This window comes from Orcinus orca, chromosome 11, assembly GCF_937001465.1.
Source record: "Orcinus orca chromosome 11, mOrcOrc1.1, whole genome shotgun sequence".
Classification (NCBI taxonomy): Eukaryota; Metazoa; Chordata; class Mammalia; order Artiodactyla; family Delphinidae; genus Orcinus; species Orcinus orca.
In genome coordinates, this window is record NC_064569.1 from 41,615,724 (window position 1) to 41,636,556 (window position 20,833).

At 42.7% G+C, this 20,833-nt stretch overlaps 1 protein-coding gene across 5 annotated transcripts in view; it reads left to right on the forward strand.

The window, feature by feature from the left end:
- The window catches only part of SCN8A (sodium voltage-gated channel alpha subunit 8), a 177,551-nt gene that overhangs the window by 63,651 nt on the left and 93,067 nt on the right, over positions 1 to 20,833 (forward strand). The gene's annotated exons all lie outside the window — the stretch shown is intronic.

Sequence of the window (20,833 nt, forward strand, 5' to 3'; positions counted from 1 at the left end):
ATTGGTGTCCTTTTTGTTCTGTGGATATGCCCTCCCATAAGAAAGCCCTGTAAGCAAAAATCCAAATTACAGGATTGATTATGTTCCTTTAAATTGGGCACATACCTATTGCATTAAAAAATTACATATGGTTTCCCAAAGTTCATTTTACCTTCAAGTTTTCATGTCTGTCTTTTCCTGCAAATTGGAGTCAACCTAGAATCCAAGAAAATTAGAATATGGTAGGCTTAGACATCATCTAGTTCAGCCTCCTCATTTTATAAACTTAATAAGGTGAAATGCTTTGTCAAAAGTATTTGCGAACACCTCCTAACTCTCAGTTTGTTACAACATATTTCTAGTTTTCCACTTTTCTAATTTTTCATTGATTGATCCTCAGCCTCGGTTGGCTCAGTCCTTCTGAAGTGAGGCATGCAGATACGGAGAGAGAAAAAAACCCTGCTTTTTCATTCACATCCCTTATAGTCCCTGTGGTTTAATAGCCCTTCTTAGGATGGGTCCTAAGAAATGCAGTGCTTCTGGGGGAAAGGATGGCATTTGCGTTAGCTCCAGTACTTTACCTTCTCAAGTGAAGGAGCTCTGAGTAGTCTAGCAGCCTAGACAACTTGGTCCAGAGACATGGGCTCAGTATCGATACTGCTACCACTGTTCAGCTGGACGTGTAATTTGGAGGGAATTTTACTTCACCTCTTCACATATTTTTGCTTTTTAAAGGAAGATTATTTCTTAGCCCCCGCCAACCCCCCAGCAGAATGATATAGTGAAAAGAGCACTTAACTGGGAATAGAAAAACCTCATTTTAGTTCTGCCATTGCCTCTTGTCTGCCCTTGGCCAAATCACTTAAATTCTCTGGGCTTCAAATTTCCTTACCTACAATATATGCAAGGTAAGAGTTGCGCTTATGTCTATATCTTTCTAATTGTATTTCACATATTATGCCTGTCACATTATTATGTTTTATCTGTTGCAAACTATTCTGTTGCCCTGGTGCCGCCTGCCTTCTGGTCTCCATCCCCTTCTTCTGGAATATACTCTATGCTTTAACTTCACCTTTGGACACTTAACCACATTTGTCTAGGCCTAGCCCTGAGGCCTCTTCTTCCTTACAGCCTAACTTGTTGTTTACATTGGAACGGATTCCTCCTCCTGAATTTCTATAATACATTAAGATCCCAGCCCTGAGAAGTGGGTTTTAGTTGTAACTCAGGTTAGGTATGGCAGGGCACCCTGTGCCCAGCAATGTTTACAGTTTTTTCCTTACATCCCTAATATTAATGCCATCAGCTTCCTCAAATGAAGAACTCTTAAGTCACACACACACACACACACACACACACACACCACGCACACGCGCGTGCCGCATGCATGCATGCCCATGAGCTCCTGGCAGAAAATCCTTGCAGAATCTAGTTTCACACACTTTCAGCAGGTGTGCAGAGTGGAGACAGGCTGTTAAAGGAGGATTTACATTCATTAGGTGTGATTTGAAGTATTGCTAATGAAGCGTTGAATTGCCTGTTGCTGCACAACAGGCCTAGATGCCGCTTTCTGTTTTGAGCGAAAACTAGGTGTTTTAAAGCTAGACGTTTTATTTTGTTTAAAAAAAAGTTTTGCAGCAATATAAAAAAACAAAATGTTTCCATTGTTTTATTCACCAAATCAAATTGAGGCAAATGCTTGTGAGCAAATGGGAGGAAGGCCATTCTCAGGGTGGTGGGTTAAGGAAGTGCGTGGTATGGGGTTCTTTTCCATTCTCCAAGTATCATTATCTAGAGGAAAAGGAATTTAATTAAACAATCTTAAATCAGATTCCTCTTTCATAGCCTTAGCAATAGACCAGGAGCTGAGAAACCTTATTTCTGATCCCATTTCCACCTAATTCTAAATGATCTTGGGCATGTCACTTAACCATTCAGCATCTCAGTCTCCCTCATAGAGAAAATTAAGATTATGCTAATAGTTAATATCCCACCTATTCTACAGTGTTGTTGTGAAGATTATATCTTGCCTACACTATACAAAACAAAGCAGCCTGTTGTGCTAGCCCTCCTTCATTTTTCTCCATTATACACCTAGCATATATTTATTTGTTTATTGTTCATTCTCTTGTATGCTCCTTAGCTGGAGCAGTGCGTGCCCTATAGTAAGTGTTCAATCCATATTTGTTGAATGAACGAGTCAATCTTATGAGATAATGCCTGTGGAAACACTATGTACTTTTCTAAGTGCTTTGAACATGAAAGGTGACATTATGATTTTTTTTTTTTCCTAATGAAAAGTTTTCCCATCTACCAAAATGAATGGAACTCTAGGGGGAAAAACACTGATTATCAATATATCTTTTCCTTTCCTGAAGAATTAGTTTCCTTTAGGGGCTGAGGAATTAGATCAAGAAATGGGTTTCCTGGGGCTTCCCTGGTGGCGCAGTGGTTGAGAGTCCGCCTGCCGATGCAGGGGACACGGGTTCGTGCCCCGGTCCGGGAAGACCCCACATGCCGCGGAGCGGCTGGGCCCGTGAGCCATGGCCGCTGAGCCTGCGTGTCCGGAGCCTGTGCTCCGCAACGAGAGAGGCCCCAACAGTGAGAGGCCCGCGTACAGAAAAAAAAAAAAAAAAAGAAATGGGTTTCCTGACATTTTAGGGGACTTTCGGAGGGCTGAATTACTTTTGGTAAGTGCACCAGTCTTAACTCTCCGCTTTTAGCTCCTTAGATTAGCAGGGACTTTATCAAAGACCATTAGGTAATAGCCGCTACCTAGTGCTCTTCCTGATTTATTGGTATCAAGTCTATGACACAAAGGATGTTATTTCCTGAATATTCGAAGTTGTTCTGTCATACCTACCTTTATTAAGTGTTTTGCTTCTTTCTCGTCTGTGGGAGTTGTGTTACCCTCCCTGTATTAACCGACTCTAAAGGAAGTGAGAGAAGCTGACGTGGGGTATATACCAGTTTGGGTTGTCTCATATAAAATATGATCTATTTATTCAACAAATACTTCTTGAGTACTTCCTATGTGTGAGACCTTGGGGGTATTGGGCTCTCTTGGGGGGATCACAGATTAATAAAGTCCATTTTTGACCCTTACGTAGCTTATAACATGGTAGTGTGTGGGGTGGTATCACTTTTGATAAGGGGGCCTCAGAAAGGGCCTTATTACTTCATAGTAGGCATAATATTTGGATTTTAGAAAAGAGAGACTGAAACATTCTAGGCAGAAAGAACAATATAAACAAAGGCTCAGAAACAAGGGCATAAGATAATGTAAGGGAAAGCTCAATAGTCTAATTTGATTGGAATTGGGGGAGTTGGGTGATGCGTCTGGGAAGGGTGTGCTGGAGCCAAGTCATGGAGGACTTACAGTGTTAGACGGAGAAGTCTGGTCCTCACTTGATAAGCAATAGACAACTACTGAAGCCTGTTTTTTAAAAAAATAAATTTATTTATTTTTGGCTGTGTTGGGTCTTCGTTGCTGCGTGAGGGCTTTTCTCTAGTTGTGGTGAGCAGGGGCTACTCTTTGCTGTGGTGCACGGGCTTCTCATTGCGGTGGCTTCTCTTGTTGCGGAGCACGGGCTGTAAGCACGTGGGCTCAGTAGCTGTGGCTCATGGGCTCTAGCGTGCAGCCTCAGTAGTTGTGGCACATGGGCTTAGTTGCTCCGTGGCATGCGGGATCTTCCTGGACCAGGGCTCGAACCCGTGTCCCCTGTATTGGCAGGCGGATTCTCAACCACTGCGCCACCAGGGAAGCCCTACTGAAGGCTTTTGAATGGGAGTAAGGATATGTGATCAAAGTTGTGTTTTGAGGAGGTGAATGTGGCAGTGATGTGTAGGATAAACCAGAGGGAAAGAGAACTGGGACAGAGCGACCGGCTATGAAGTAGTGAGGGTCTGAAGTGTGGTGGTGGAAGTGAAAAGTAAGGGGAATAGGTGAAGTCAGAAGTGATGTAGAGATAAATTGATAGGAATTTGTGATTGATTGTAGAAGCTTAAGGAAAGAGTTGAGCATTCAGTCCTTCATTTGATAATTGGATCAATTGTTATTGTCTTCTTTATACCCAGGTTCTGTTCCATACCCTCGGGAACAAAGGAGGCAAGCTCTATATACCACTCCTGGAAGTCAGTTTTTGTTGGGGAGACAGATAATAGACAAGTAAAGAAATAAAATTATTACAGATAACCATAGGTACATTAATGAATTTAATATAGTCCAGGTACCTTAAAGATTGTGGTGCTGTAACTTGGTACAGAGACCCAAACGTGGAGAATGCAGAAGAGTCAACGGCTACATGCTCTCTTAAATATTCAGTGTCTTAAATACGCTTTTAGCAAGTACTAAGTTATAATCTTCAAAAGGACCCATATCACAGGTATTCTGAGTTGTTTAAAAGCCAGTATTGTTACTCCACTGAGTTTGCCAATCTTAGATTTTTACATAGGCAGGAGATCAATACATTTCAACATTAGTGTTGAAATTTTCCCCAGAAAAGAAAATTTTCCCCAGAAAAGAACCTCAGGTCTTCTCTAGTCCTTGTACAAGTCCTAATTTGCAGTTCCAAGGTTCTGAGCCACATAGTGTATAAGAGACAACTTTTACCTGAATTCTTCTTTTTTTTTTTTTTTGTGGTACGCGGGCCTCTCACTGTCGTGGCCTCTCCCGCTGCGGAGCACAGGCTCCGGACGCGCAGGCTCAGCGGCCATGGCTCACGGGCCCAGCCGCTCCGCGGCATGTGGGATCTTCCCGGACCGGGGCACGAACCCGTGTCCCCTGCATCGGCAGGTGGACTCCCAACCACTGCGCCACCAGGGAAGCCCTTACCTGAATTCTTGGGTGTATATTATTAGCTAATCACCTGAGCCATAACATTACGCTGACTGGTAATTTTAGGAATTAATCTCTGATGGTTTCTCCAGGGTGTAGTTTATGAAATCTTTTTATTCTATTAAGAATTAACCTGTTGGGGAATTCCCTGGTGGCGCAGTGGTTAAGAATCTGCCTGACAATGCAGGGGACACGGGTTCGAGCCCTGGTCCAGGAGGATCCCACATGCCGAGGAGCAACTAAGCCTGTGTGCCACAGCTACTGAAGCCCGCATGCCTAGAGCCTGTGCTCTGCAACAAGAGAATCCACTGCAATGAGAAGCCCACGCACCTCAACGAAGAGTAGCCCCCGCTCACCGCAACTAGAGAAAGCCCACGTGCGGCAACAAAGACCCAATGCAGCCAAAAATTAAAAATAAATAAATAAGTTTATTTTTTAAAAAAAGAACCTGTTGAATGGGATATTTAATAATGACCATATAAATGTTGGAGGATTCTCGAGATTACAGTGATATTGATCATCTTCTCACTATAATTAGCCATATTTTAAATCCATTCTTAGTAAAAGAGAGTAAGACTGTGACATCATTATACAGGGATTGACTGATTCCAAATTCACATGAGTTGTAAATTCTTTATATATAACCCTATTTGACACAATTCAAGATTAGGATTTCCCCATTATATGGCATTTTCTGTCAACTGATTCTAGCAAAATTTTTGATACCTGCTCTGAAAAGGCACTCCTGTTCCAGACACTTTGAGTCTACAAAGTTTGGCCTATGGAATGAAGTTTGAATAAAATATTCCTCCCATTTCAGAGGATAAGGTACCCAACCCATCTGCTGTTCAATGTCAATCCCTCTCCCTGTGCCTTTGAGCCCATCCATGCCTCCCAACTTCCTCTAGCACTTCACTCTCTCAGTTATCCCCTCTCTTTTCTGTACTTTCTATCTTTCCCTTTCACAGTGGTTCTTCCCCTCAGCCTATAAACATACGAAAAGCCTCTCCCATCTTAATGAGCCCACACTTGACCCCATATCTCCAGCAGGTATAATCTCTCTTCTCATGCCATTGAAGCTTTTAAAGAGTAGCCGTTGCTCACCCTCACCACCTGCACATCTCCTACCCACTCCTCCATCCTTGCAGCTGAGTCTGCATCCTCCCCGCTCTACTGGCATTCTCAATATAAGATCCTCCAGGATCTCAAATTACCAAATCTAATGGACATTTTTTCCGTTCTTATCTCACTGAACCTCTCTGCTGTATTTGACACTGTTTATTACTCCCTGATTCTTGCAGTTCTTCACTTCCTTGGCCTAATTCTCTTTCCATCTCGGACTGTTCCTTCTCTTTCCTTCATTTCTTCCACTTTTCCTTTAAATGTTGACATTCCCACAGGTTCAGTCCTTGGCCTGTGTTCCTCTCATTTGGCAAATTCTCCCTGGCTGATCTTACCCATTCTCTCACATGAATCTGTATCTCCAGCCTAGAGCACTCCTTAAATATTCAGTGTCTTGCCAGGCATCTCTACCTGGACTTCCCATAGGTAACTCAGTGTATTCAAAATTGAACTCGTTTTCTCCCCTCAAACCTACTTACTCCATCTGCTACTTTAGTTGAGGATACCACCCAAATTCTAGGTGTCATTATTGACTCTCCAGTTTTCTGCAGTCCTTGAGGATCACTTAGGAAGCTATCAGTGAATGTTGCACATTTTTACAAGTAGGAAAAAATTGTGGCTCAGAAATGTTACTCTGCTGTTGAAATTCCCTCACCTAGTGTGTGGTAAAGCCGGGTTTCAGTTCCCGGGATATGTGAATTTAATGCTCATGGTCTTTCTACCATATCATGCTGTCTCTATAGAGTATATTGCAGGATGATTTTGGGGTTTTGTTTTTTACTATCATTTTTAGATAATTTCTGTCATTTTGCACGGCCTCAATATGAATATAGTATGGGTTTTTTTTAGTTCATTTGTTGCATATCATATCTTCAGCATGGTATCTAAGATGTAGAAAAGATGAAAAGACTTTTCAAACTAAAATTAATAAATTTTTATGGGTGGATGAGCGAAAGAGTGGAAAAGGTCGATTAGACACCTAGCATAAAGTTGGATATAGTTATAAGTTAGTTGATTTTAGCTGCATCATTGCCTCATGACTAAGAGATTCATTCATACATTCAACAAATAGGTATGAACTGTCTACCTTGTACCAGATGGGCATCATATTACATCTTCTGCTTGCTAAGCTAAGAAAGTCACAGTAGTTGGAGATACACCCCTGCCTTTAAGGATCTCAGGGTCCAGTGAGAGTTACTGATGTATAAACAGAGTGACAGTACTATGTTAAGTGCTCTAACAGAAGTGTTGTGGGAACACACAGGAAGGAAGGATAATTCTGTTTGAGAGAGTTGAATGGAGAGGAGGTGATATTTGAGCTGTACCTTGAAGTATTAAAGTATGGTTAAAAAACATTTCATCTGTTAAAGAGAAGAAAGAGTAGTTTGGGTATAAAGAACAGTACATGAAAAGACAGAGAGGCGTGCAAAACGTTGAAGTGTTTAAAACCATGAGTTTCATTGTGACTGGAGCATGGGGCTTGGTCTGGTAAGAAGGGAGATAAAGGAGAGAGGCAGGCTGGATCCCACTGTGTGCATTCAGCAGTTTTTTTGTTTTTTTTTTTCTCCTGCTTCCAGAGTTCTCAGGTCTGAAGTAACCTCTGGGGCCCATTTTGAGCCAGTGCAGCTGTACTGTGACTTTGGTCCTAGTGACTTTGGACTCTTGGAGTAGCTTATGCACAAGTGTCCTACTGGTTTCTGTCAAGTGTGTGAATACTAAGTAACTTGAATATTACCCCTTAGTCCCCTCCTGCTACCCTGCCTGAGGTGCCAAGTTGCAGAAGGAAGAGCAGCATCTGTGTGGCAGCAGCAGCGTTATTGTAATCGCATTTGTTGAGTCCTTCTTCTGTGCCAGGCACTGTAGTAAGGACTTTTTGTGAATTTGCACTTAATCCTCATAATCTGATAAGGTAGGTGCTGTCACTCATTATCACTATTTTATCAATAAGAAAACTTAGCCTTAGCAACCTAAGTTGGTTGCCTAAAATCATGACAGCTAATAAGCAATGGAGCTGGGCCTTGAATCCAGGTCTTTGTGGCTTAAAGCCTCTAAACCAGTCTCCTCTGCTGCTTTCTAAGAGAAAGGAGAATGAGAATAAATTCTAGAATATGAGTACAGTGAAGAGAGGCATTTACGTAATAAACCTGCTTTTTGCCTTTTGCTTTACCCCCGGAGCAGCTGCAGGCTGGGTACCCCCAAGAGGGGAAGGGGGAAGGAGATCAAAAGCAAGCTCATACTGAAGGGCAGTGAGGCGGGGTGGCCACGTAGGAGGTTCAGAGCCGCCCTGCCTTGGGGAGCAGCATATGCTGTTTCAGAGCTGAAGCAGCTGCTGTTCTGCCAGGTGTGGCTTCCTGTGACCAGGATGTGGGCAGGAAGGGGGTGTCAGCTGCTCCAAATGTGGGTTGAAGGGCATGGGGTTATAAGGTCAAACCAAATGAGGAAGTGTATGCAGAAGCAGTGGGAAACAGCAAAGCCACAGACAGATGGGGTGCTAGCATTATCTGCATGGAGCTTAGCTTGGGAAAATACCATAAATAGCTGCTGTGAACTCTGTGGCATGCGCAAGGGCTTTTTTTTTTTTTTTTTTTTTTTTTGCCAGAGTTAAAGGTATTAAGTAAAAAAGATTTCTTCATTGGCCTGAGGTTTGGACCAGATGACCTGGTGTGCTGAAAAGAGTTCAGGACTCTGAGGAACCCTTCTATTCCTGTTCCCACCTCTGTGGTCTCAGCTTGGGCAGAGCGCTCTGTGCTTGCTTTCTTATCTGTAAAGTGAGGAGTTAGACTTGATAAGTAGTTTTGAAGCTTTTTCAAAATTGCAGTATTGTGTGATAATTAAGTGTAGGCTTTGGGGCTTCCCTGGTGGTGCAGTGGTTAAGAATCCGCCACCGCGGAACGTGCAGGGAACACGGGTTCGAGCCCTGGTCCGGGAAGATCCCACATGCCGCGGAGCAGCTAAGCCCGTGCGCCACAACTACTGAGCCTACGTTCTAGAGCCCGCGAGCCACAACTACTGAAGCCTGTGCGCCTGGAGCCCGTGCTCCGCAACAAGAGAAGCCCCCGCTCGCCGCAACTAGAGGAAGCCTGTGCGCAACAACGAAGACCCAACGCAGTCAAATATAAGATAAATAAAATAAATAAATTTATAAAGGAAAAAGGGATAAGCTTTGGAGTTAGACTGCCTTGGTTCAGTTCTAAGTTTTACCACTAAACAACTTTGTGGTCTTGCTACAATTTCATCATCTATAAAATGTCCCTGCCTCATCGAGTGGTGGCTGTGAGACAGACAGGTATTGTATAAGGCATCTCAGTAGGGTGCCTGCCGCATAGTACCTGCTTAATACATGCTAAATGTTATTATCTCTTCAAACAGACTCATAGGTACAATTATCAATGAATAAAAGGAATATAAATATGGGATTTGGAGGTCTGTCTTGCTCACCCCTCAGTGTAGTGGAATAGAGACCTGGAAGATGAGGGCTCTAAATATATAGTTCAAACAGAAGTATGAGCCTAAATGAAAAAAAGGAAATTGCCTGTGTCCTGATGTCCTGCTTTTTAGTTCAGTATTTCTCAGCTGGGCACCAGGACACAGGCACTCTGGGGATTCAGGCAGTTGTGCCTTTGCTGGAGCCTTTCCTGGGACACACTGGGACTATAATTGTAATTTTACTTGAGGGACCCACTGAGCAGATTAGCATTCAGAAAGGCATCAGGACTCCTTTTCAGCAGGGTGTAAGTCATTTTGACAGTGCAGGTCATTTATTTCTGAACAGCTTCCTAGTCTGAGGTAGAATCTGTTTAGATTTAGCATTACGTTTTTTCTGTAGTAAAACAGGGAAAACTTGAAAGGACATTTATTTGTTGCCTGCTGTACTGGCTGTATAGTTACTTAGAAGCGAATGCCAAAAACTGTAGCCATTGACTAGTGGACAGCTGGCTACTGCTCTTATCACTGTTATAGCTGTTCTTCAGATCAGCTGTATTTGTATTGTTATTGGGTAGCAGAGTCCTTCTCTGTGCGTGCACACTCTGAAACCAATAGGCAGAGAGGATTTGCCCCCGTAGAAGGTACCAGAATTAAGAATTTATAGTTAGGCAGGAAAGAGCTAAGAACTGTTGTAAGTCAAATTAGCTAGTTGCCTGGTTCAGAAGAGGTGACATATGTCTGGGAGAAAAAGGTACATATGTATATATTAGGTTTAGCAGACAAGAATTTAAGGCTAGAAGTCAGCTAACAATGAGAGGGTCAGGCAATTCCGGAAGTCAAAACAGTTAGGATCTAGGGTCCAAACCCTGGGGAGATGGTCGTAAATCAGTGTCGATAACAGTTAGAGCCGGATGGAGCCAACTGCCCCCTTGTAGATTAGCTCAATCCCTGAGCCCCTAGGTGTTCATTATAGCTGGAAGGCCATCAGATACCTGCGGGTTACCTTCGCCCCAACTGAAATGATGACCTCTCAGGGGAGGGAGAACTTGGTTGGGTGGAGAACTGCTCTCCTGGGCCTTGTGTCCCACAGCAAACCAGGAGCTGGGTAATAAACCTTTCCCTAAGAAGCTTTCTGTTCTGTGATATACTCCACCCCTGCCTTGAGTACTCCTCCCTGTAATGTCCTTTCATATGTACCCACCCTTTATTACTTTAATTTATACATTTTGTATGGCTAAAAAGCTTAATCCAGTCCTGGGGTGAGGGTGGGGAAATGCTCAGGAGTTGGCTGCATGCAGTACTTTGGTAACTGTGTGCGTTTATTGTATTGTGTTTGCAGTGTGCTAGGATTTGTTTGGCATGACCGTGAATGCGCTCGCACCTGGCCTTGCACAATGTCCCTGCTCCTTACTGTAGACGGAAGAGCATATCTCTTACCCTGCGTTAGCAATGGCAAAGCTCCCCCATCGTGTGCTCTATCCCCACATTGCTAATTAGAAATGAAAAGCCTGTGCTTTTTTTTTTTTTTTTTTTTTTTGTGGTACGCGGGCCTCTCACTGTCGTGGCCTCTCCCGTTGCGGAGCACAGGCTCCGGACGCGCAGGCTTAGCGGCCATGGCTCACGGGCCCAGCCGCTCCGTGGCATGTGGGATCTTCCCGGACCGGGGCACGAACCCGTGTCCCCCGCAGCGGCAGGCGGACTCTCAACCACAGCGCCACCAGGGAAGCCCGAACCTGTGCTTTTCAGAAGGCTCATCTTATGCCGGCATGACACATTTGTTAATACTCCATGCCGTAACTTGTGAAGAGCTGTTCCACCGCTGCTAATGGGCCTTGTGCTCACACACATTCAGTGGCTGTTGTTATAAACTGATATTTTCCCTTGGGCCATAAGCCACAATTCAATTTCAATTTCCCTTTTAACTCATTTACTTCACAAAGATCTAATTTAAGACAGATTAGGTAGAATATTATTGGACTTCATGAGTACCAAGTGACTGTTGCTTAAGAAATATTCTCGTAAGAATCCAAGGCTTGCTGTCCTTCCCAGTCCTCCTGAGCTTTAAAGGATCTGGTGTTGGAGCACAGCATCGAATAAGGGACGAATCTTCTTTTCTGGATTCTTACCAGCAGTTTAACAATGATGACTGACATTTAAATCAGCCATGTGTATGACTTTAAAATGCTTTTGTATATATTTTTTTAAAAGCCAACCCATCACCAGTCATCCCTATCCATTCTCTCTCCCATAGTCACTGTCCTGCTAAGAACAGGGGGTATAAGTAGGGGATATAGGGCAGGGAAAAAGCAGCCTGTGGTACAGTTCTGTCTGGTACCCTTCTGCCCCATGCTGCCCTCTGCCCACATAAGTATAGTTGTCAGGATAGTATTAAGCACTGTTGACCATGGACTTGACAGAGTTTCAGTTGAAGGAGCAAAATAAGTAACTCAGGAGAGTTCTAGCAAGATGTAATGTGAAGGAATGAATAATAGTAGGTTTTCTCCTCAAAGGTACGGTTTGCTGCTTTGTTGCACTGAATGTTGGATGCTTCTGTGCATTTTGCAAACTGTAGACTCACAGATTGCAGAGCTGGAAAGGACCTGGGTACGCCCGTCAGGCAGCCCCTCTCTCATGTTAGAGATGAGGAAAAGGAGATCCAGAGAGCTGCAGGGGCTCCCCCAGGCCACATAGCCAGGTAGAGGCAGGTGAAGAAGGACAACCTATGTGTTTTAATACCTGACAGGTGATGTGGCAGTTCTCAAATCCTGATGAGCACAGATTCCTCTGCAGCTTGTGTATCAGAACCTCTGAGGTGGGCCTTGAGAATCTGCTTTTTTTTTTTAAAGCTGATCAGATCATTCTTAAGCAACCAGTCTGGTTTAGGTCAGAACTGGTGTTAGTACATAACAGGGATTAGCCAACCTTGATCCCTGGCCCAGATCAACTCTGCCATTTGCTTTTCTACAGCCCATGAGTTAAGAAGAAGGGTTTTCACGGGACTTCCCTGGCTGTCCAGTGGTTAGGACTCCGCGCTTCCACTGCAGGGGGCACAGGTTCCATCCCTGGTTGGGGAACTAAGATCCCACAAGCCTCATGGTGTGGCTAAAAAAAAAAAGAGAAGGTTTTTCACATTTTTAAAGGGTTGGGGAAAAGTCAAGAGCATAATAATATTTTGTGATATGTGAAAATTTTATGAAATTAAAATTTCCTTGTCTGTAAATAAAGTTTTATTTGAACACAGCCACTCTTATTTGTTTACGTATTGTCTGTGGTTACTTTTGCAACTACAATGGCAGGTTTTTGCAACAGGGACTGTATGGCCCATAGAACCTATATTTGCTATCTGACCCTTTACAGAAAAGGTTTGCTGACCCCCGATATATATTATTCTGTCTCTCAGATAAGCACTGCAAGCCCCAGTGTTAAAAGATTCCTAAGCCTTGAGAACTTGTGTTGGTCCAAACAGCATCTTGCTTTATGCAAAAGATGAAGTTTGAAAAACTGCATATGAATTAAGCATATGTAAATCTAATTATTTTAACAGTAAAGTATGTTTTATTGTAATACAACTTGCTGCTTGAAGTATGGAGGATTCACCTTCGTTTCTGGAGGTTTGGTGAAAGCTAGATGTTTATTTCTCTTTGAATAGAAAAAATATCTCCTGTTTTTATACTTGATAAAGATAGAGGGTGTAAATATTTAGAAAGGAGTGATGATAAACTATTCTGTATACAGTATTCAGTATCCAAATTAATGGTGAAATTTCTCCTTCACACATAAAATGTCCATAAGGAAGCCTTTATACCTACAAAACCATCGTTTTAAAATTCACTAAAAAGACCTAGTTTCCCTCAGGATCATCAGTCTCTTTCTTGCCAACTCAGCACTGTACTCATTCAGAATCCTAGCTACCTCCTAGTTCTTCTTCAACCAAGGCCTAACAACTTCAGTTTCCTAACGTCTTCCTTTTCCTTTTCCTCTTCTCCTTTTCCCTCACCTCAGACATACAAGCATTTGTTCAGTCACCAAGCAACAGGCATTTATCGAGCATCTGCTCCATGCCAGGTGCTGTGCAGGCTCTGATTCTGAGATAGGAAACACCCTCAGTGGTCCCTCTAGACCTATCTTTCCATCATGACCAAACTACGAGATGAGAAATTGGGAAGGTGCAGAGTTTGTTAACTTTTAACAACCCTGTTGCCTGTCTTCTTCTAAGGCAGGTAGGTGACTTTGGAAAGGCCCAGCCTGGTGGTTTTGGATCCTGGGGCATGGGCCAGTGCTTCTTCCCTTGTTGCTGAGGCTTTTGTGCAGCGTACCCCAGGGGCTCAACGTTCTCATTCACCGGAGACTCCACCCCCCACACCAGGTTCATTCTCTGCCATGTTCCCATTGAACTGCCTCTCAATCCGGCACAATAGGAGCTGTAAAGAGGCTCTAAACTTGGAATAATGTGTTGCTCCTTGCTGCCTGACCTCTGATAGGTGGTGTCCCTCTCCTGAGCTTTTGTGAGATGCATAGAGGATAATAATCCCTCCTTCACACATACTTCACGGGAATATTATGAGGTTGAATGAGGAGGTTATTTAAAAGGCTTGGCATTTTCAGAGAGGGGGTTGCTATAGAAACACAGAGGAGTACAAGTACTTCAGAGAGGGGGTTTTGAGAGAGTGCAGGGCTCTTTGTTTCTTTGGGAAGCCAAAATATGGAAGAGCCGGTAGCTCAGCCCTTGACCTCTTTCAGCCTAACCCCAAGTCTACTACTTCCTCTTGCTTTTAGGATTAGTCTTTGCCTGCAGCGTGCCCCACTGGAACCAGTCCCTTCTAGTACAGGAAGAATATTATTGCAGTGCATTCTCACCCTGGGGATGGTGCATTGAGCACTTCCAGGATGTATATGGCTCAGTACCAGCACTGCTTTTCTACTGTGGAGAGACCGGTGTGGCTCTGTCAGATTAGGAGAGGAAAGAGCAGAAGATGAGGAGACAGGAACTTTGAAAAATCTGCCAGCAACCGTTTATTGGGAGTGCTTGGCCTGAGCATTATATTGGAGCTGTGGGAGGCAGTGGGAGGAGTGAGGTTGGTTCCCGCTCTCCAAGAGCTTGAAACTTAGTTCTAGGAGTAGGTGGAGAGGGTGGAGGGGAGGGTACAAAAAGAGCTGGGAGAATAATGAAAGACACAAACTCTGAGTGTAGAAAAGGGGGAGCTCAGAGTAACTGGAAATATACCACAAAAGGTGGGACCTCAGTACCAAATTCAAAATATCGCTGACCTCTGTGGGAAGGAGAGTGTGTATTTGGAAAGGAGGACAGAAAGGAGCAGTACTGGTAAGGCGTTATTTCCTAGGCTAACTGATGGGTGCATAAATGTGGTATCGTTCTTTAGAACTTTTTATATGTCTTATACCTCTTACATGGTTCAGTTTTGTGTGTGTTTTTGTGGTGTTTTGTTTTAATTGAGATACAGTTCACAAGCTAGAAAATCCACCATTTTAAAGTGTACAATTCATTGGCTTTTTGTTCACAAGGTTTGCAGGCATTACCACTATCTAGTTTCACAACACTTTCATCACCCTAGAGAGACCCATTTGCAGCGAGTTCCTAATCCCCTCTCCATCCAGCCCTAGGCAGCCACTAACCAACTTTCCATCAAGATTTGCCTGTTCTGGACATTTCACGTAAACGAAATCGTACAACACGTGGCCTTTTGTGTCTGAACTCTTTTCAGGATTTTGCAAGACCATGTTGTAGCATGTATAAACACTTAAATTCTCTTTCTTTTTTTCTTGGCCCAGATGTCCTTATTTTTCAGAAAGCTCCTTAAATCTTTCTGAAGTTCAGAATGGGTTGGGAACCACTTTTAGCTATGACTATTCTTAATTCTATTATTTGGCTTGTAATAAAACTGATTTTTAAAAATGTATCAATAACACCTTAATGGGCACTTTTCAGGTAATAATGTACAGTTGACCCTTGAGCGATGCAGGGGTTAAGGCCATGGACCCTCAGCATAGTTGAAAATCCACATATAATTTCTAGCCAGCCCTCCAAACATGCAGTGTCCCCCACACCTGCGGTCCCTTAGTGTCTGCGGTTCCTCTGTACCGGTGCTTCCGCAGCCACAGATTCAACCGACTGTGGAGCGTGTAGCACTGTGGGATTTACTATTGAAAAAATCCACGTACAGGTGGACCTGAGCAGTTCAAACCCATGTTGTTCAAGGGTCAATATATTTTTATTGTGATAAACTATACATAACACAAAATTTACCATTTTAACCATTTTTAAGTGCACAATTCAGTGGTATTAAATACATCCACCATGTTGTACAACCATATCGCCACTATCCATGTCCACAAATTTTTTTATCATCCCAAACAGAAACTTTGCCCATTAAACAATAACTGTCCAGTCCTCCTGCCTGAGGCCCCTCATGAACTCTATTCTACTTTCTGCCTCTATGAATTTGCTAATTCTAGATACCTCAGATAAGTGGAATCATATAACATTTGTCCTTTTGTGCCTGGCGTATTTCACTTAGCATAATGTCTTCCAGGTTCATCTATGTTGTAGCATATGTCAGAATTTCAATCCTTTTAAGACTGGAGAGTATCCTGTCACATGGATATATGCCACATTTTGTTTACCTGTTTGTCAGCTGATGGGTTGTTTCCACTTCTGCAGTATTTTGAATAGTGCTTTTATGAACATCCATGTATACATTTTTGTGTGAACCTGTTTTTAGTTCCCCTGGATATATAGCTAGGAGTGGAATTGCTGGGTCATGTGGTAACTCATTGTTTAACTTTTGAGGAACTGCCAACTGTTTTCCAAAGTGGATTAACAATTTTATATTCCTGCCAGTAATATATGAGAGTTCCAGTTTCTTTATATTCTTGCCAGCATTTGTTATTTTCCATGTTCTTTTTTTAAATTATTACCATCCTAGTGGATGTAAAGAGGTATCTCATTGTGGTTTTATTTGCATTTCCCTAATGACTAATAATGTTGAATATCTTTTCATGTGCTTATTGGCTGTTTGTATATCTGCTTTGTAGAAATGTCTATTTAAATCCTTACCCATTTTTAAGTTGGATTATTTGTCTTTTTACTGTCGAGTCGTAGGTGTTTTTTTTTTTTTAATCTATTCTGGCTGCTAAACCCTTATTAGATACATGATTTGCAAATATTTTCACCCATCCTTTGGGTTGTCTTCACTTTCTTAATAGTGTCATTTGCTGCACAAAAGTTTTGAATTTTGATGAAGTCTAGTTTATCTATTTTTTTCGTTGGTTGCTTGTGCTTTAGCTGTCACACCTATGACACCATTGCCTAATCCAAAGGTATAAAGATCTACACCTATGTTTTCTTCAATGAGTTTTATAGTTTTAGCCTTTACATTTAGGTCTTTGATCCATTTTGAGTTAATTTTCATATCGGGTGTGAGATAGAGGTTCAGATTCATTCTTTTGCATGTGGTTATCAAGTTGTCCCAGCACCATTTATTGAAGACTGCTCTTTCCCCTTTAAATCGTCTTGGAACCCTTGTCGAAAATCAATTGACTATAGACGTATGGGTTTATTTCTGGACTCTCAATTCTATCCTATTGATGTGTTTGGCTATCCTTATGTTAGTACCACAGTTTTGATTATTATAGCTTTGTGGTAAGCTTTGAAATGGAGAAGTGCGAGTCTTCAACTTTGTCCTTATTTTTTCAAGATTGTTTTGGCTATTTTGGTTCCCTTAAATTTCTATACAGATTTTAGGATCAGCTTGTTAGTTTGTGCCCAAAAAGGCAGTTGAAATTTTGATAGAGATTGCGTTGAACCATAACAATATTAAGTCTCGCAATCCATGAGTGCAAGATGTCCTTCCATTTATTTATGTTTTTTTCAATTTCTTTTAATGATGTTTTATAGTTTTCAGTGTATAAGTCTTATACTTCTTTTGTTAAATTTATTCCTAGGTGTTTTATTCTTTTGGATGCTCTTGTAAATGGAGTTGTTTTCTTTCTCTTTTTTGCTTTTTATAGTTTTTAAAACATTTATTTATTTAATTTATTTTTGACTGCATTGGGTCTTTGTTGCTGTGCACGTGGGCTTTCTCTAGTTGCGGCGAGTGGGGGCTACTTTTCGTTGTGGTGCGCGGGCTTCTTACTGCGGTAGCTTGTCCTGTTGCGGAGCACGGGCTCTAGGCACACAGGCTTCAGTAGTTGTGGCGTGCGGGATCAGTAGTGGTTCGCAGGCTCAGTAGTTATGGCTCGCGGGCTCTAGAGTCCAGGCTCAGTAGTTGTGGCACACGGGCTTAGTTGCTCCTTGGCATGTGGGATCTTCCTGGACCAGGGCTGCTGGAACCTGTGTCCCCTGCATTGGCAGGTGGATTCTTAGCCACTGAGCCACCAGGGGAGCCCCATAGCGTTGTGTTCTTTTTTTTTTTTTTTTTTCCTGTCGTACACGGGCCTCTCACTGTTGTGGCCTTTCCCGTTGCAGAGCACAGGCTCCGGACGCGCAGGCTCTGCGGCCATGGCTCACGGGCCCAGCCGCTCTATAGCATTGTTTTCTTAAGTTCATTTTCAGATTGTTTATTGCTAGTATATGGAAATACAACTGATTTTTATATGTTGGTCTTGTGTCTTGGAACCTTGCTGAACTTGTTTATGAGCGCTAATAGTTTTGTGTGTATCTATTCCTTAGGGTTTTCCATATACGAGATCATTTCATCTGCAAATAGAAATAGTATTTCTTGCTTAATTGGCTTGTCTAGAACGTCCCGTACAGTGTTGAATGGAAGTGGTGAGAGTGGAATCCTTGTTCCTCATTTTAGGGAGAAAGCTTTTAGTCTTTTAACATTAAAAACGATGTTAGCTGTGGATTTTTCATAGATGCCCTTTATCAGGTTAAGGAAGTTCCCTTCTATTTCTAGTTTGTTGAATGTTTTTATCATGAAAGGGTATTGGATTTTGTCAAACGTTTTTTCTGCATCTATTGAGATGATCATGCAGCAATTATGCTTTATTTTATTAATATGTTGTATTACATTGATTGCTTTTCATATGTTAAATCATCTTTGCATTTCTGGGATAAATCTCACTTGGTCGTGGTGTATAATCCTTATTTTATATGCTACCAGATACTGTTGGCTGGTACTTTGTTGAGGCTTTTTGTATCTATATTCATAAGGGATATTAGTCTATAGTTTTCTTTTCTTGTAATGTCTTTGTATGGTTTTGTATCAAGGCAGTACTGACCTTACAGAATGAGTTGGGAAGTGTGCCCTTTTCTTCTGTTCTTTGGAAGAATTTGTGAAGGATTGGTGTTAATTCTTTAAACATTTGGTAGCATTCATCAGAGAAGCCATCTGGTCCTGGGCTTTTCTTTGTGAGGGTTCATTTTTTTAATGCAAGGTGCAGAAGAGTATTTATGGTAGAATCCCATTTGAGAGAGAGAGAGAAGGAGAGTCTTTTTAAGGCATATTTATGTTATATTAATACAGAAAAGTTTTGAAAAGATATACAAGCAGCAAAGGTTATCGTTGGGTCATGAGATGGAACTTGTCTTCTCGTCCCTTTTTTTTTTTTTATTTGCGGTACGCGGGCCTCTCACTGCTGTGGCCTCTCCCGTTGCGGAGCACAGGCTCCGCACGCGCAGGCTCAGTGGCCATGGCTCACGGGCCCAGCCGCTCCGCGGCACGTGGGATCCTCCCGGACCGGGGCACGAACCCGCGTCCCCTGCGTCGGCAGGCGGACTCTCAACCACTGCGCCACCAGGGAAGCCCGCCCTCTCTTCCTTTTTTAATGATTATGAACGTGTATTGCTTTAAATTAAAAAACAGAACAAAACCAAAAGCCTACTTAAAATGGCTAGCATTTGACCATTTGCTTTGTTCGCCTGCACGGTGAGATGCTAGGGCTGTGTACTTGCCACTGACCTTGTGTCCTTAGGAACTCAGTCTGGTAGGCCCCTACATCTCTCTCCAGCTTCACAGTCTGCTGCTCCCCCTCTCTATTTTATCCTCCATCAACACTGAATTACTTATCAATTCCCTGAAAACACCCACAGTTCTGTGCTACTGTGCCTTTGTAATCCTATGTTGGTCCCTTTCCTTGCCAACCCTTCCTCCTTTATCTGCCCAATTAATCTCTCTTAATCTCCGCTTGTCCTTTAAAACCCCTTCCAAATGTTTAGTTACCTGCCTTTGTGAACACCTCGCAACCCACTCTCTTCCCTTGCATTTCCCACCCAATGGGGGAAAAATCTCTCTCTCCTGCTGCCTCATACATTACGCATATTTTTGTTACTGAACTTTGTATTTACCCTGCATCATAATTACTAGTTCACATATATGTCTTCCCTAAAAGTACAATTTTATTCAATCTTGTATCCAAGGAGCTTAGCACAATGCTCGGCACAAAACATGCTCAAAAAGATTTTAATTGAATTGAGGTCATGCGACAGGAAAAGGCATTCTGGGTAGGATGAGCAATGAGAGCCAAGACCAAAGTTTAAATGACTATAACCTGTACTGGTTTGGCAAGACAGGAGGATTCATGCCAGGAATGATTTTGGCAAGGCTGATAATGGAGGCTCTTAAAAGCCAGACAGAGTAGACTTGGTAGGTAAATACTGGCGGAATGAAGAACCCTCCTCACCTCCTTTGAGTTTTTGCTCAAATCTCTCTTCTCGGTAGGCTTACCCTGACCACCTGAGAGGGATAGACTCGGAGTTTGGGGTTGATAGATGCAAACTATTACATTTAGAATGGATAAACAATAGGGTCCTATTGTGTAGCACAGGGAACTATAGCCAATCTCGTGGGATAAACCATAATGGAAAAGACTATTTAAAAAAAAAAAGAATGTGTATATGTGTATAACTGAGTCACTTTGCTGTACAGCAGAGATGGGCACAACATTGTAAATCTACTATACTTCAAAAAAAAAAACCACCAAACCTGTCATCTCTCCATTCACCCCATCCCCTGACCCCTGCACTCTAGAGCCTCCTTTCCCTGATCTTCTTCCTTTTTCCATAGCACTTATCACATTTGGTGTAATTTACTTACTCATTATGTTTTTTATTTATTATCTGTCTCCCCCCTTAGAGTATAAGCTCCTCACACTAGGGTGGCCTTGTTTACTGATACTTCCCAAGCACCTAGAACGTTGCCTGGCATATAGTAGGCACTGAGTAAATATTTGTTGAGTGAATGAATCCTAAATTAATAAACTTAAGACTTCCCTGGTGGTGCAGTGGTTGAGAGTCCGCCTGCCGATTCAGGGGACACGGGTTCGTGCCCTGGTCCGGCAAGATCCCACGTGCCGCGGAGCGGCTGGGCCCGTGAGCCATGGCCACTGAGCCTGTGCGTCCAGAGCCTGTGCTCCGCAACAGGAGAGGCCACAGCAGTGAGAGGCGCGCGTACCGCAAAAAAACAAAAAAAAGGGAAACAAAAATAAACTTAAGTATCTTGTCCAGAG